The 15,642-nt window shown below is 40.4% G+C and overlaps 1 protein-coding gene across 12 annotated transcripts in view; it reads right to left on the bottom strand.

The window, feature by feature from the left end:
• Positions 1 to 15,642, bottom strand: part of NFIA (nuclear factor I A) — a 255,532-nt gene that overhangs the window by 119,356 nt on the left and 120,534 nt on the right. The gene's annotated exons all lie outside the window — the stretch shown is intronic.

The raw sequence follows: 15,642 nt of genomic DNA, 5'->3' as shown, positions 1-15,642 counted from the left end.
TAATAAAATGACCTATAAAAGGATATGTGTAAATATGAGCGTTTTGTATTTTTTACACATTATTAACTCTACTTTATGCAAAGATGATTGCTGTTTGGTTCAAAAATTATTCTTAGTAGAAGCTTTAGTCAAATAGTATTTTCCTTCTTAATTATTTCTATCACTATGAATTAGGAAAAAAGGTCCCTTTACCTGTGTGGAAAAATTTTTTAAAATCCCTCAAATGACTGTTTTTGCAATTCATACAAATAGAAAAAGATTTCTCTTTTTTCCCCCCAGAAATTGTTCTGTAATTTATTGATTCCATAAAAAAAGTTTTTGCTGTGAAACAAAACTTAGGAAATGAAACCACTTGCTACTGCATCAAAAACACCCCCAATCGTGGCAAACTTATTTTCTGACTTCACCTTGACTTTGCAGAGTTTAGAATTAGCTGTCTGAAATTTGACCACATTTCAGTGAGAAGTCAATGCAAGATCAAAAGGTCACGACACTTAACTGTGATTAAATTGAAAATCTTACTTCTGTTGCAACAGAGTGATAACACCACCCCTTCTTTTTCTTTGAGGTATTAATAGCGCTGGAAGAAGCAGTACTACTAGTGACCTTGGGTCAAGCGATGCTAATTTATTGCTTTAAAAAGGTTCCTTGCTTTTAAGCAAATGAAGATTTTAATTACCGGAGAGCACTATAAAGAAAATGCCTATTTTAAATATTCAAATTTTTTTTTACCTGCTGACTGTATGCATTAGGTATCATTCAGAAGCTTAGAGGACAATCTTGTATAAATTAAAAACTACAAGTAAAAAAAAGTGCTCCCAAAACAAATTTTGATAAAATTCAGAATATAAACATTCAGAATATTTAGCAAAGAAAGCTTCAGTCCTGATACTTCTATTTAAAATCAATGAAATTCTCCTAAAAAGTGATATCTTCCCCGGTGTGTCCAGAATCTGTTTCCTCTCTTTTGTATTTATTATTTTTAGTAATTTCTCCAGTGAAGCTCAGTGAAAAAAATTATTCTCACTTCTGCAATTTTGTTTTAAATATTGCTCTTCTGAGTTATCTTTAACTGAAGCTCCAATCAGTGACAGCAGACAGACTGCCGGGTGATATGCACAGTGCTGTTATATTCTGGACACTACATTTTGGCAAGAAGTTTCATGTTTCTGATACCGCAAAGGTAGAATAAAAGGTAAAATATTCAGAATGTAAAATATTTAGTTAACATTCAAAGTCAACATTCAATGGATTTCATTTTACAGGGCAGGCACTAGGCTTTTGCTTATTCTTTAATTTTTTCTTTTCCTCCAGCGAGCCATGGTTCAATCGGCATTTGGGCTTTATGATTAAAGTAGGGTCAGAATTCCACAAAAAAATTTATATATTTGAAAAAGTTACTGCAGAAAGACAGGACTCGGAGCATGTTTTCCTTTCAAAATTTTAAACAACCCAGCGAAGCAGCGAGAGGGAGGAGGGCAGAGTGGCAGCTGCTGGAGCTGGGCTCGGCGCGGGCGCGCTCGGCCCCCAGCCTGGCACCCCGGCTCCCCGGCACAGCCCTGCGGCCGGTGGGCAGCACAGAGCGGGAGCCGCTCCTGGATTTTGAGAAACAAAGTACTTTTGTTTGCGTTGAGTGCTGTTTTTCCAACACCACAAGAGAGACTCTACTGGCTGTAGGACATTTGTTTGCGTACTGAATCTTAACTTTCTCCTTTTATTACCCTGGCTACTGCAATAACATTTTGCCTGATTCTGTTTTCCTGTAACCCACCCCTTCTGCTGAAATTAAATATTAATTTCTAAAAAAGACAACAAAGGCTTTAAGCACTATTCTTCATGAAGAGGCACGGGGCAATAAAATGCAGGACAAGGTAGAATTAAAACCAATCTATACCGCAGTAGAGATCACGGGAGGCTACTGAAAACGTGTATTGGGCAAGCGTATGCTCACCATTGTTATGCAAGGTGGCATCTTGTGGAAACCCCAGATAAGAAGACTGAGTTAAGGCACTTAGCCAAAATGTTTATATGCAGAATTTTGCTTCCCTGATTTTATTCAGATGCTGCAGATGATCCGGTACATATAAATGTGCCGCCACATGGTTAAGGGATTGGCAAAATCCGAGCCGTTGTATTTTACAGTCTTGCCTAGGACGAGAGAGTCTTGCTCAGCCTCCACCGCTCGCTCTCTGCTTTTTCAGCAGTTGGCAGTAACTCCTGTTGGGGTTTTTTTGTTGTTTTGCACATGGAAACTTTAAAATTCCAGTTTTCTGAATGTTTAGCGTTTTGCGGGCTCAGCTACAACGGGAGGGAGAACGCCTGTCCCGCTGAGTCAGTTAGCCAAACAGGTGACCGGAGGAATAAATTAATTTTTGCCCATACATAATTGATATAAATGGAAGATCGTTTTCATAAGCATTTGCATTAAATCAATAAAATCACTTACTATAGAGCAGTTTAACAATTCATTTGATTTTCTCTTTTCTATATATTTGATAGCCACTCTGCAAAACAGTATACACTTTATGCCTGTTTTCTTTAGCAACAACACTGCCAGTTAAATTCTACCACCTGCAATAATTAGAGCCATTGGAAAACATACAAAACAAAATATACAGTAGATGCGAGCCCCTCTTGAATCCACGGCCCCCTGCGGCAACGAGTTTCATTGGTGCCTTAAGCTAAGGCTGGTAGGAAGCCAAAGAATCTGTATATTACAATAAAGTGCATGTTATTAAGGGGAGGATTTAAATGATTTCAGATGGAGCTGGAAATATTATAGTGAGGAACCACTATTAAGATTGCTGATTTAAAAAAAAAAAATCACCAAGGAATCTAGTTTTATGTTTAAGGAAGCTTAACCTTGAATAGCACAATGGGTTTTATTTGGGGGCTTTTTTCGTTAAAGAAAAGTTAGTGGTTGGAATTTTTAACCCTGAACTAGCTGGAGTTAGCGTGAGTGCGTACACTGGAGTCCAGGTTACTGGACAAGAGAGGCTCAAGTGGATCTGGTATCAACCGTAATCATGGGGAAACACGATAAAAAGCATGTCAAAGCTATTTTACTCTCTACTTCCAAGCATCAACTATGATTGAGGGATAAAGAAAAAAACCCAGCACAACAGGCTAGTTTTTCCGAAGTAGCATTTCCTACTACGTCGCTATTCTCTGCTCCTCTTTGGAGCTATTTCTTAAGCATATGCTACCCCAGCGTGACCGGGATGGTTATGCCTGAGACCCAGGTTTGCCTGATCTCAAACCATACGTACGCAGGGACCTTCAGCTCCAGGATGGAAGCTCTGGACCTTTCAATAAGCAATCTTCCCTTTCAGCTGCAGCAGGAGTGCAGCTCCAGCCAGGCTGCACGACGGCTGCGTGGAAGCAGGGCTCGCGGCGCTGGAAGGGAGTGCTCCATTGTTTGGAAAGAATAAAACCTTCCCAGGAAAAGTCTGGCCCGTGGACAGGACCAATGTCAACAGACTGACAATGTTGTTCTTTTTTGTAGACCGTGACACAGACGGTGAAGATCTGTTACGCTTCTCCACCAAAAAACCTCGCTTCGAGTGTCATAGCGCGAAACCACTTCATGGCTACCTGGCTTCGGGAAAACAGGACACTTTCTTGGGCACTCGCACTTTCTCGGCACGCCGTGTTTTCCAGGGCATGCTGAATCCAGCCTGGGGTGGCCGTGACCTACAGGGACCAGCCTTATTGTCTGCTGGTCTGCGCAAACAGAACTAACGGGTGTCAAGATTATTTTTTACCTATGTAGAGCCAGCCCCCTCCAGAAACTGAGCCCTCGCTAGCAGCCAGCGTGCTAATTCAGGTGCAGATGCATCTATCCTCTAAACAGTAAAGGTGATCCCCACATTGTGGAGAAAAAAAATGACCGGCGCTGCCAGATGAGCAAGGCTGCGGTGCCACTGCCCATGCTGAGCCCGCTCTGCTGCTCAATAAAGCGGGCTCCCTCTCCTCCGCTGCCAGCCCAGCACCTCGCAGAAGCACCGCAGAAGTGCACAACTTAAATTTTCCATTCATATCATGTTTTAGTGGGGGGGGAAATATTGTATAATAAACTGACATATTTTATTCAAGTTTCAGAGTCCTATTTGTAATAAAATATTTATATGGCTGGGTTGTGTTCATGCAATAAATTTTTCATCTATAATTTTGGGCATGGATTCTACCAAAGATTTATATACTCTAAAAAAAAACCCTAAATCATGCTCCTTTATACACAGTCTTACGTGGTGAGCTTAAGGGATTTACAAACAGAAACCAGCACCAGGACTGAGGTTTTTTTATGCTCACTTTCCCTTCGTTATACATTATAATATAAACACACAGGGATTGCTCCATATATGCTACAATTATTATTTACGGCTATTTTGGTGGCTACTACTATTTCTTTTCAGGAAGGCCTGGCTCTCTGTTTAACTCCAGCCGTCGCTTTCAAGTCAACTTTTATAGGGAGTTCAAAGTGCTTCATTATCATACACCTCACCGTCACACATGTACATACCCGCACCAGATTTCCAGTTTTATTTCATACCCCCCTGTACAGTACACCCCATCCCCGCAGCTCTCGAATAAGGTTCTGCAGCGGTAAAATCCCTGTGGTGCCAGCCTGTTTTTTTTTTTTTATAAGGCGAGGACTCTTAATTCCTGTACACTGGGAAAGAGATTATCTTTGATAATGGAAATGTAAATCAAAGCTTGCTGTTGTTTATTCCAGACAGACATTTGTGTGTTAAGTCTGTTTATCAGGCAACACTTTGTCTAAGCCAGGAAGTAGTCAGCCTTTGTAACAAGATGTATGCAAATGATTTTCCCATGAGCCCTTGCCACAAAACTTTTGTGGCAAAAACCTTCCTTGTTACTTCACCAGTAAGACGCTACTAAGCTACCCCGTAAGTAGACTAGCAACAAAACAGCTAGCTAGACTATGCTGATGAGTTTGAATGAGACCAAAACATGTGCCCACAGTCTGTTGCTCGGTATTGTAAGCAGACTTTGTGTATTACATCTGTTTATCAGGCAACACTCTGTCTGCTGGGGTGGCTTTGTACCAAGGTAGATGCAAACAAAGATCTCCACAACTCCCCAGCTAACTTTTTTTGGACGCTGAAAGTCCCAATTACTTTCCTCGTCGTAGGAAATAAGAATGTGAAACTTCACCGTGAGGCTGCGAGACCCTAAAGCTCTATCAAAATGGTTTCATTTTAAATCAACTTTCTTTGTTCTCACAAGCCCATAAATGATTTACTGCTATCGTGTGATGGCCTAGAATGTGGGGAATCTGTGTATTCCCGTATTTGTTCCTTGATATTACAAACAAGTATTTGATTCACTTCTAAATGTTTGTTTGTAAAACAGTTCACAGCCTTTGATTCCTACTTACTGATTCATTTCTGGAACATTTTTCTATTTATGCCTTTACAGTAGCAAACGTTAATTTTGACTTAATTCAAATTGTCATCAAAGGCTTCCTTAAGAAATCCCACAGCACAGATTTTATTTGTTATAATAAAATATTCTTAAAGTAAACATCATGCGACTGTGTTTTTTTAATTCCAAGAGATACAAAAATCCGTTACCCAAAGGATTCAAATTGGTTCAGCCCTTTTTCCTAGACAAAATAAACACTTTAGGACTTTACTTGTTTGTATTCTCCTCAGTGGTGCTGTATGCATCACCAGCTAAAAACAAAGAAACTTTTAGCTGCTCAGACAAAATGCAGAAGCTCCCCAAACAACGAAGCAGGGGGGTGGGGAAGCATTCAGAAAGTCTGACAGTCCATTCAATATAGGGATGATGGCCATAATGCATCCAGGGTCCCCTTGCTAATTAAATATGCATTGGCACAGTTTTGATCGATGCAAGCCATGGATCAGATGACACACCTGCAAAATCTTGAGCCCAGAGCTCCCAGGAAAAGGAAAATACAGGCTGTCTCCTTATCTTTGTTTTCAAAGGCTCTCAATTTCTGTGCTTAGATATCTAATTTAATTCTCTCACCCCTCAGCAAACTGGATTACGAAAGTCAATACTGCCATTGTGCATCGACAGGAACACACAGCTTTCCTTTTATTCAATTTAGCCATGACCTTTAGACAAAGATAATGACAACTGTCTAAAAGTAAGGTAAGGCCTTAAGGAAGACCCTGCAGCGGGGCCCCTCTGGCTTTCCGCGGCTCCTCCGCCCGGCAAGAGCCCACCAGACATGGAGCAAATTCAAAAATAAATTTTCTCCCCAGACCGCAACGACCAGCTCGGCGGAGCGGCACCCTCGGCCGCACAGGGCTCTGTCCCACCCCGAGGAGCTGGGACACCTCGCTGCCGGCGCGGGACGGCGGCCGGACCCTCGCGAGCCCTTTGCCAAGAGGTGCCCACGTTGCTGGAGGAAGCACGCGTGCCAACGGCAAGTGCCGAGCGCTTGCACGAAGAGGGACCGCGCTGTCCCATTTTTTCTGCGGCTGTTAGGGAAACAGTGAAACGGAAGGGTCAGGCAAGTGTCGGCGGTACCACTAACGTCTAATTTCTGGCTCCGATACTTGGGAGGAATTGTAATCCTCGAGCTAAGCGCACGGCGCGGAGAGCCGCACGCAACCGCGCTTCGCTGCGGCAGGAGGAGGAACCGGCACGCGGATTTTCCTGGAGCTGAGCTGAAGCCAATGGAAATGACATTACTTTCCGATAGGTCTCGCATCAGTATTTTTACCAGCCTTCCTGCATCAGATAGTATCTTTCTAATACCTCTGTAGGGAAAGGACAGAGAACATGCTCTAAGCCAACGAACAGCTATCAGGCGGTAATCCACTTTGGTACCCACAGATACAGGTTGTACCTGAATCAGTGATTTAGGCATATAAAGATTCATATTCATTGAGCAGCCCAGCTCCACAAAATGTTAGCTTCCATGCTGCACGGTATTTTTTTAGCTGCATTTAAAAATATACTTGGCATTTCTAGCTGTGGACCAATATTTTTCTCATGTCTTTTTATACAGATTTGGAGGGAAAGATATTTGTAATGGAAAAAAATATGTGCAAAGTTGGATTGCTAAGTTTCTGTAATCTTGGGAAATAAAAAAAAAAGCAGCCTATGTAAGAGCTACAAGAAACCATATGGATCAACAAGAGCTGCCCTCATATCCCTGGGAAATATAAATTAACCTACATTTCATCATCATAAACCCCAAAATAAAAAATCTAATTAGAGTCTCTACCCTCAGATTCACTTCTAGAAAATTTGCTTATCCCCCTCACAAAATGATTTACAGTACTTACATCCATTTCTTCAGAGTGATTTAAATTTATTGAATCATTTCAATTTTTAGAGAGCTTCCATTTGGATCTGTATGGGTTTCTAGACATATGCAGTGCTCAGTTATTTAAAATTAATTGCAGTACAATAATTTTAAATTGCTTCACACTATACGAATCTCAAGTGCTTTGAAATATTTGAACCATTCTATTTAGAAGCCATCAAACTTCTGAGCACATGCATCAAAGAGTTGTTTTAAAAGCCGAAGGGCCGCACTGATGATCCCAAAGTGCAGGTGAGCAGGGCTCTGGGCATGCTCAGTGCACACGGATCTGAATTTATAGAACAATTCAACAAATTTTGCCCGAATGTCAATCTTTAATTAACAAAAACGGATTCTGTAATAATTTCAAACCACTAAAAAATTTCTAAAACTAGAAAAGCACTGTTATAAAATAATGGCATACATTAAAACTATTATTACTTCTAATGTATATTTATAGAACATCCTTTTATCTTGGAAATTAAAACATCTTATTAACATTAAACTAAGCTTTACAATACCTCTGTGGGAAAGGTGAGCATAACTATGCCCACTTTACGCAGGGATGAAGGAGGCACATAGAGGTTAAATGATTTACCTTCAGAGGCAGAGTTACTAAAAGGAGTAAAAAGCATGGGGCTGAGCCCTCAAGCCACTGCTCTAGATAATAAAGTATCATTCCCCCCAGTACAGCCATTACAATGGCAACGGCACTGACCGCTTAGGAAGCCTTGAACTACATTATACAGAAAATTACTTGTTAGAGTGGATCCAAAGTCACCTAGAAGGGATATTTCCAGTCACTCTCAGCTTCTGTTTCACTTGCTTTTTTTTTTCTTATTAACAAGATACCATTTCTACATTCTCTCTGGAGTATTTTCTAACTCAATTTAACAATAACAACAACAGTATTTAGGGTGACTAAATAGCTGGTTTTGCAATATCTGACTTCATGTATAAAGGCAAGTGAAGATGAAACTGTGTGATGGGCAGATCTGGTAGCTTTGGTCAAAGTCTCCAGGTCTGCTTCTATGCAATTTTACACTGGTGAGTAAACCAACATCAGCAAAGCAGGATTATGTCCACCATATGGTGAGACTCCATTGGCGGTAGTACAGTCACCCAATTAATCTCTATCCCCCACCATCCCCTTGTTATTTATTTATTGTGACAAACTCATCCTTATGGGACCCAAGGCAGGGAGCTGCGTATTCCCAGGCTATTCTCGTCAGTGCCCATCCTCATTCTTTATCCGCGCTGCCCAAGCAGTAGCTGGCGGTCTGGTACCGCTCCTCTGGCCAAGATGCACAGTGCTACAAGGTCACGACCAAGGAGGCTCTCCAGATTTTCTCTAGCAGACAGGAATAAGGAATTTTTCAAATCTGCCCTCCATCAAAAAGCCAAATAAACCCCACTCCCTGACAATGAGCACAGCCTTCTTAAACTGCTTTCCAAAGCTCGCCTTTTTAACATCACGTGAATAACGTAGCTGTTTCTGGAGGCCATCCGGGTGTTCATATATTTCAGTCTGTGCCTCTTGCTAAGTTCTCTCTGCAGCTGGAGCCGTTCAAGACTTCGTCAGCCAGCAAAAACAAAGAAAAACCATCACCAAATCAATAAACTGGGCAAAAACCCTGACCTCCTCCTCCTCTTTCAACCTCTTCCACTTCTCTTTCTCCTAAAGGACAGGTGTAAAATTTTCCCATGGTTAACTGAAAAGTCAAGTAGGAATCTACACATCAAACAGAATAAAGAATACTTAAAAAGAACTAATATCGCAAAAAATGGGCCCATTTTCCCTAGTAAGGATTATTCTATTTCACACAGGGAAAAACCATGTTGATAATAAAAATGTGTGATTATTTAAGGAATAAACAAAAGGCGAACTAATAGTCCATGGTGTTTTTGTCAGTAACAGATTAATATCAAGTTACAGATGAACCAATCTGAACCAAGTTTAGGTACTAATTTTTTCTTATGGATCCATGCTAGCAGCCCCATTTTCACAACTCTCTCTCATCTTGGTGTACCTGACACCTTTCCTCTTGGCTCCCATTACAGCCCCTGTTAAGTACATATTTGGTTGGAAAGGCCAATTTTTTTGTGTGGTGTTTTTTTTTCTGGCAGACATCTTTTCCTTGTTCTGTGCACTCTGAGGAGTTCAATGTGGCATGTGAAAAATTTCCATTTCAGGTTTTCTTAAGCTTTATGCAAAATTAAACTGCTAGCAAAAATACATAGATATATAAAATTATAGAGCAGAAAAAGCTGCTTGATAGTTCCCTTTCCTCCATCCCCACCTTCCTCTCTCTTGCCTTTTTTTTCTGAAAACAATGCAGAAATATTGCCATCAGCCCAAAGCCTTTCTTGAACTGAAAAGTCAGAGGATTTTGCCCACAAAGAATTGCCACTGATTGCTGCTCTGTGGATATGTTTCTATTCTCACAATATTGTAGACTGCGAAGAAGAACAGAGAATTACCATAAAAATCAGGACGTGTTTTGTTGCATCAGTATCGTGTTGGCATCAACCACATAGACTCGGGCAGGAAAAAAAAGCAGCCTTTTGGTAGGCAGCCTACTTGTTCTGTGTTTCTGCTGTGTTTGTAAGCCATGCAAGTGGAAGGTAAAGTTAAAACTCAGGGAGAAGTAACATCCTGCAGGCTCGGTACAGAGCCACCACACTGAGTTACAGCACAGCCTAAGGTACGGTGGCCATAAATAATGGAGAAATGGAATTGTAGCTACATCTCAAAGGACAATGGATCATTACAAATATATGAAAGAGCTGGGCATATTTATGTAAGGTAGGATTCCCTCACACACACACATTGAAAAAGATTAAGCTTAATGTGTTGACTCTGAAAATACAACCTACAATCCATTTTCACTTGGACCCAGTGCTGCAAAACTAAATTTTGAGGAAGAAAATTTAAACCAGAAAAGTCCAGAGCTCTCAAAACCCGTAACTACACTGTGTAGACAAAATTTTAATCAAACTTTTAAAGCCATGGTTATGATCTGATGAACAGACAGCTTGACTTGATTACATTTTTAAGTTTCAGTTTCTATTTCTGTTTTAAGATGAAAAAGATCATAGAGTGTCAGAAATTTGAATACTGAATAGCAAAAGCTCTTGCAGGTTTAGAAAGCATATAGAAAAGCTGGCAAAAGAAAACGCTATTCCATTGCCACCATCTGCTTTCTGGCATATTGAAGAAACTTTACTAACAGCAACATTTTCTTGCATTAGAATATCTGCTAATTAGTTTTGTTGTAAATTTTTTTTTAAATTACCTTTTACACAGAAGGCAAATAGCCAGTTTTTTTGGCTGGCTACACCTTACACCACGTCTGATAACATTTTCACATTAAGTTCAGCTTACCTCCCATTTTTTTCTATCAAAATCCTATCTTTAGTGTAGTCAAAGCCTGCAAAAACTTTGCCTTGCTGAGACTAAAGAAAAAAACATCAAACATACGAAGTGTTAAAAATCGCTGAATAACTCAAAGGAAAAAAGATAATTTTGAAGGCGTTTTGGCTGAAATCTATTTCCCTTTGAATTGCATGAGTGTTTTAAAATGTTAAAAACACTACAGAGTGACTAATGAATGTAAAAGAATGATAAAGAGTATGGGTCCAGTTATCAGTGATGTGCCTAAAACAAAATAATTTTGGACAGTCTGCCATGCAAATATTGACTAAAATGTCATAAATAATGTCTGCAACAAAGGGAATCCTGCAAAGGAATATTCTGTTGTACTTAATGCATTGTAGAATGTGCCTTTTAGCAAGCAGTATGTTACAGAGCCTGAAAACTTCAGTTGGACAAAAAAAGCTAAAATTTCCCTCATAAAAATATGACTAATGGGCTTTTTTTTCAGAAACAGACCTTCCAAAAAGCTAAAGGTACAGCATTACATTTGGAAAACGGTTCACTTAGAAGTTGACTTTTCACAAGAAATAAGAGTTGTCCAAACATTAAAAATAGACCAAATGCAACCACCTCATTGACTTATGACTATTTCCTCTGCCATTTTTAACAGTATTTTCACCCATTTATTTCCTGGCAGGGCAGAGGCTGTTTGCAGGTCTTTATCATACTGTACTGAAATAAAACTCAAAGACATTAAGTCTACCACTGCCCTGGGCCAGAGCTGAGAGATGACAAAGACTCTGTTCAAGTACTTCGTAGGACCTAATTCTGTCTTGGTTGCAGAGTCCGACTGCACTCTGCATGTAGGGTTAGAAATAAAGATGCAATCCTGCGAGAATGATCGCAACACACAGTTTTATATCAGGCAAAGTACGCAGGAAGGGCTCAGAACCTACTTTCAAAATCTCTGCATTTTAGTAATTTTATTACTTTTTTAATAGCGTCAAAATATGAAGTCAAAATGAGGAACGACATGGGAAGTTGCATTAACAACTCCAGATTACTTGCATCTACACTGACATATTGTGCTATGTGTAATCACAAACAACCCAGTCACTTTTTCTGAAAGTCTACTAAAAAAATTAAAACAATCAGGGCTACACTGAAACCTTCTGCATGTGTTTTCAAAAATTTCATTTCTGAGAAAAATTTCACAGCCACAGAGATGACAAATAATGACGATATTTTACATTTCTAAAGCATCTTTCATCCAAGATCAAAGAACTTCATCAACATTAATTCTCAAAATACGCCTTTGAAATATAAGTACTATTAAACCTATTTTATCTTTATCTAACTTGATCTATTTTCTTTATAAAATGCTAGTTACTGTAGCATCTCTCTAGGTGGAGCATGACTCTATAGGTTAAGTAACTTGACCAGAAATACTTACTAGATCAGTGGCAGAACTGACAATGATCATGTTCAGGAGTCAAGAATCCTAAACTCTGCCTCCTTCCTAGGCTAATTAAGAACATATCTATGCAAACTGACTTAAGGAGGACAAAAAATCCTCTTTACCATCATGGGATTGAGGTGCCACCAAAGTAAGCGAAATATCTGGAATCTGCAGGTACATAAAACAGCTGGTAGGAAAGGCTGTTGTAGTGTAGGACAGATGGACAGACCAATAGGTGCGTGAGGGTAACTAATTATATATGAAGAGAACGAGCATGCGTTTGCTATTTTCAAAACCTTTTGGAAAAAATGAAGTCAAACTTTCTTAACAAAGATGCAAAGTCTCCCCACTGAAGCATGCAGAGCCCAGTGAGAAAGGGAAGCGCCGGCAGACAGAAGTGCTGCCTGCTCTCCCGCAGAGGCTGTCGCTGTGGAGGGCTGACGCCCCGAGCTCAGAAAGAGCAAGAGTTTACCAGCTGCACCACAGGTCACCCACAAAAAGATTGGTGGGGTATGGGGCAGGGTCTGAGGCCGAAGAATTTGTTTAACACTAAACTTACGATTATTTAAAAATAAATTACAGGCTGTGTTACAAACCGTATAATTCAGTCTTTGGGCCAAGGTTTTTCTTGACATAACCCAACTGGAATTACACTGGGGATAAATTTAGCACAGTATTTTCATAAGGCTCCTTTTCTTATCATTCCTGTAATCAGGTCGTATGTGTCTATAAATGATATTCTCACATCTGCTTTGTAACATGGATGAAATGTTGTCGTCTATGTTGTGCTGCCTCAGAAGATGACGTACGCTCTGTGAATGTGCACGGTACCTACTTTTGATAAAAGCAGTCCCCATTCTGAGAGGTGTGTTTTATAATCCTTTGTGATTTTGCAGCAGAGGAACTGTTGGACAATGAAGAAAAACATTTCAGCTCCCCTGAAAGTTTGGCTGTTCCTTTTCAAACAATACAACACAAGATTTGGGACATACTGCTGACACAGCAACATCAGTGCCTCAAAGAAACTGTGGGAAATGTCAAATTTATGGTCCTATGGGTGATTGGTGGAAGGTTTTTTTCCCCCCCCTTCAGCAAGCCTCTGTCAAAAACAGAGCCTCTAGAAAGTTTTTGGCTACGTCCCAGCAAAGCAGAAGGAAGCTGTATCCCACACTTCCCTTGGGACTTAATGAAATATACAGCCTCTGGGCTTCTTTCAATTTGGTCTTTCAGATTGCTAAACCAGTGAAAGAAGGATCCTAGCTGTCACAAACGTCACATGTTTGGGGTCACCTGCTGCTCGGGGGTTCTCATGCCAGTTGTTGACATAATAAGCACCCCTTACACTTTAATTACAATTCACAGTGTGCAAACTCTGCAATCTGCTTTAAGGCAGACAGTCTTTTAAATCAACACTAAATTCTACTACTGTTCGAGCAGAAATGGGAAGAAAAAGATGTCCAGCTGACTGAATAATTGTATTCAAATATTTGTGATCCTGAAGAAAAGTAAGCACTACCCAGTGAAAAGAGCAACTGTATTGCCTGTAGCACTTCAGAAAGCGTAGTTAAAACTAGACTCGCTTCTCACAGTCACGCAGACGACGCATGTGAGACGTTTTCATTCGATGAGCTCCTACCATCGGCAGCTCTTTCCGCAGCTCCTGCGAGCGCAGACCTGAGCACCCAGCTGTGTTTGTCCCCGACGCGAAGCGGGCTGGACACAATGCCGGACGCTGGGACCGTCTATGGGAGGGAAATTCTCAAGTCCTCTTAGTATGAATTTCGACAGGACTTGTGCAACGAAAGCCTAAATGGGAAGACGTGTTTGTTTTATTCTGGAATGCTTTATTTAGTCCGGTACAAGAAACATTGGGTCTACTTAAAAATACTTATTATTTTGAGAAAGAGATGAGAGTCCTTCAGTTTCCTTGACCGCTACCTCTTTTTTAACTGTTACTCTTACTCCTAATAAAGACATATTAAGACCACCAAACCTAAATAAATTATACCATCCGTAGAGGAAAAAAAAGACTCCTCTCCTTATATGTTAGAGAAAATCCATTTTAGCATTCGTGCATCTAAAAATGCCTCCAGTCAATTATATTATTTACAATGCCTTGGTTGAATCCAACTTTTCCCATGGAAAGAAAGAAAGCACAAGAGCGGACGCGTGCTCTGGGAGTACTTCTAGAAGAATTTCTACGTTCTCTCTGTTAGAAAAGCTGTTAAGTCTGTAATTGTGGGCCAATGGTTATGGATCACACTGTCCACACACGAAAGTATTCCAGCTTGCCGGTGGCAGCACAACCTCCAGCAGCTGCTCCGCACGCATTCACCCTACGCGCTCTCCGAGAAACAAAGGAGAAGTCAAGAGCGCGATACAAGGGCCTATTCCGATTTAAATCATCAGGACTGACTTTGGCCATAGGAGAAGGCTGCCGCTGCCCAACTGACTTCTGAGAGAAAAAACCCCGATGGGTTTTCACCATATTCAATAGGCAAATACTGGCAAGCCGCTCTTTTCCCCTCGGCCAAAAGGGACACAACCTCCTCCTGCCGCCTCTCCCGTCGCCTCTCTCCCTCCTCGCTTGCTGTATCAGCGACCTCAGGTAAACTCGAAACATTTTGAAATTATCATCAGACTGTGAAGTACTTCAATGAAAATCTATAAAACAAATTTATAGTGTGCATTCATATGTATTATATATACACTTCGAACAGGATTTATCATTTAGCTGACCTTTGAAGCACTGATATTTTTAGATCCAAAAAATGTGTGTTGATTGTACTTCAACCGGGTCCCCTTACAATGTACCAACTCCTTGATATCTTACTACCGGAAAGATAATTGCAATGAATTTTTATATTTCAGCACATGGGAAGATAAGATTAGACAGTAGGGACATAAAAGCAAACTGCACCACATAAAAGATAAGTTTCTGAAAGTTACAATTTACACCAAATGTTACAGATTAAAATGTTCAAAGCTATTTATAGGGCCTCGTGCTGATCCCATTATAGACCATGGGAAGACTGCAAAGAACCAGCACTACCTTTTACTTAATCACTTACCTATAAACCCGCTGGAACACAGAAATTATTAATGATATTAAGACTATTACTAATTCCCATTGCCACCTAGACACCTCAGTAACCTGGTCCCAATGCGGTATGTGCTGCGCAGACCTCACCATCCAAGAGGATTGTTCCCACTCTACTGGCATTATCTACAATATGAGCAACTCATCCCAGAAGGTAAATAAGCATTTGATTTCCCTCTGCCTCCTCTTTATGCCTCTATTTGCCTCTGTCTACTGAGTGGCTTATCATATTTTTTTAATGGGATTTTTTTCTTCTTTCTTCCCTACCATGAACTTGCCACCAATAGTCGTTTGTCCAGTGCAAGAAATGAGGATTAACAGCAAAAGAGATATGTTTACTTGCATACAAGGTATAAAAAATTAAAGCTAAAAAGCAAATTAAAAGTAGGGAAATATAC

This window comes from Nyctibius grandis, chromosome 8 (assembly GCF_013368605.1).
Source record: "Nyctibius grandis isolate bNycGra1 chromosome 8, bNycGra1.pri, whole genome shotgun sequence".
Taxonomy (NCBI): domain Eukaryota; kingdom Metazoa; phylum Chordata; class Aves; order Nyctibiiformes; family Nyctibiidae; genus Nyctibius; species Nyctibius grandis.
The sequence above is the reverse complement of the archived record's forward strand: the minus strand, read 5'-3'. Positions and strand labels throughout refer to the sequence as shown.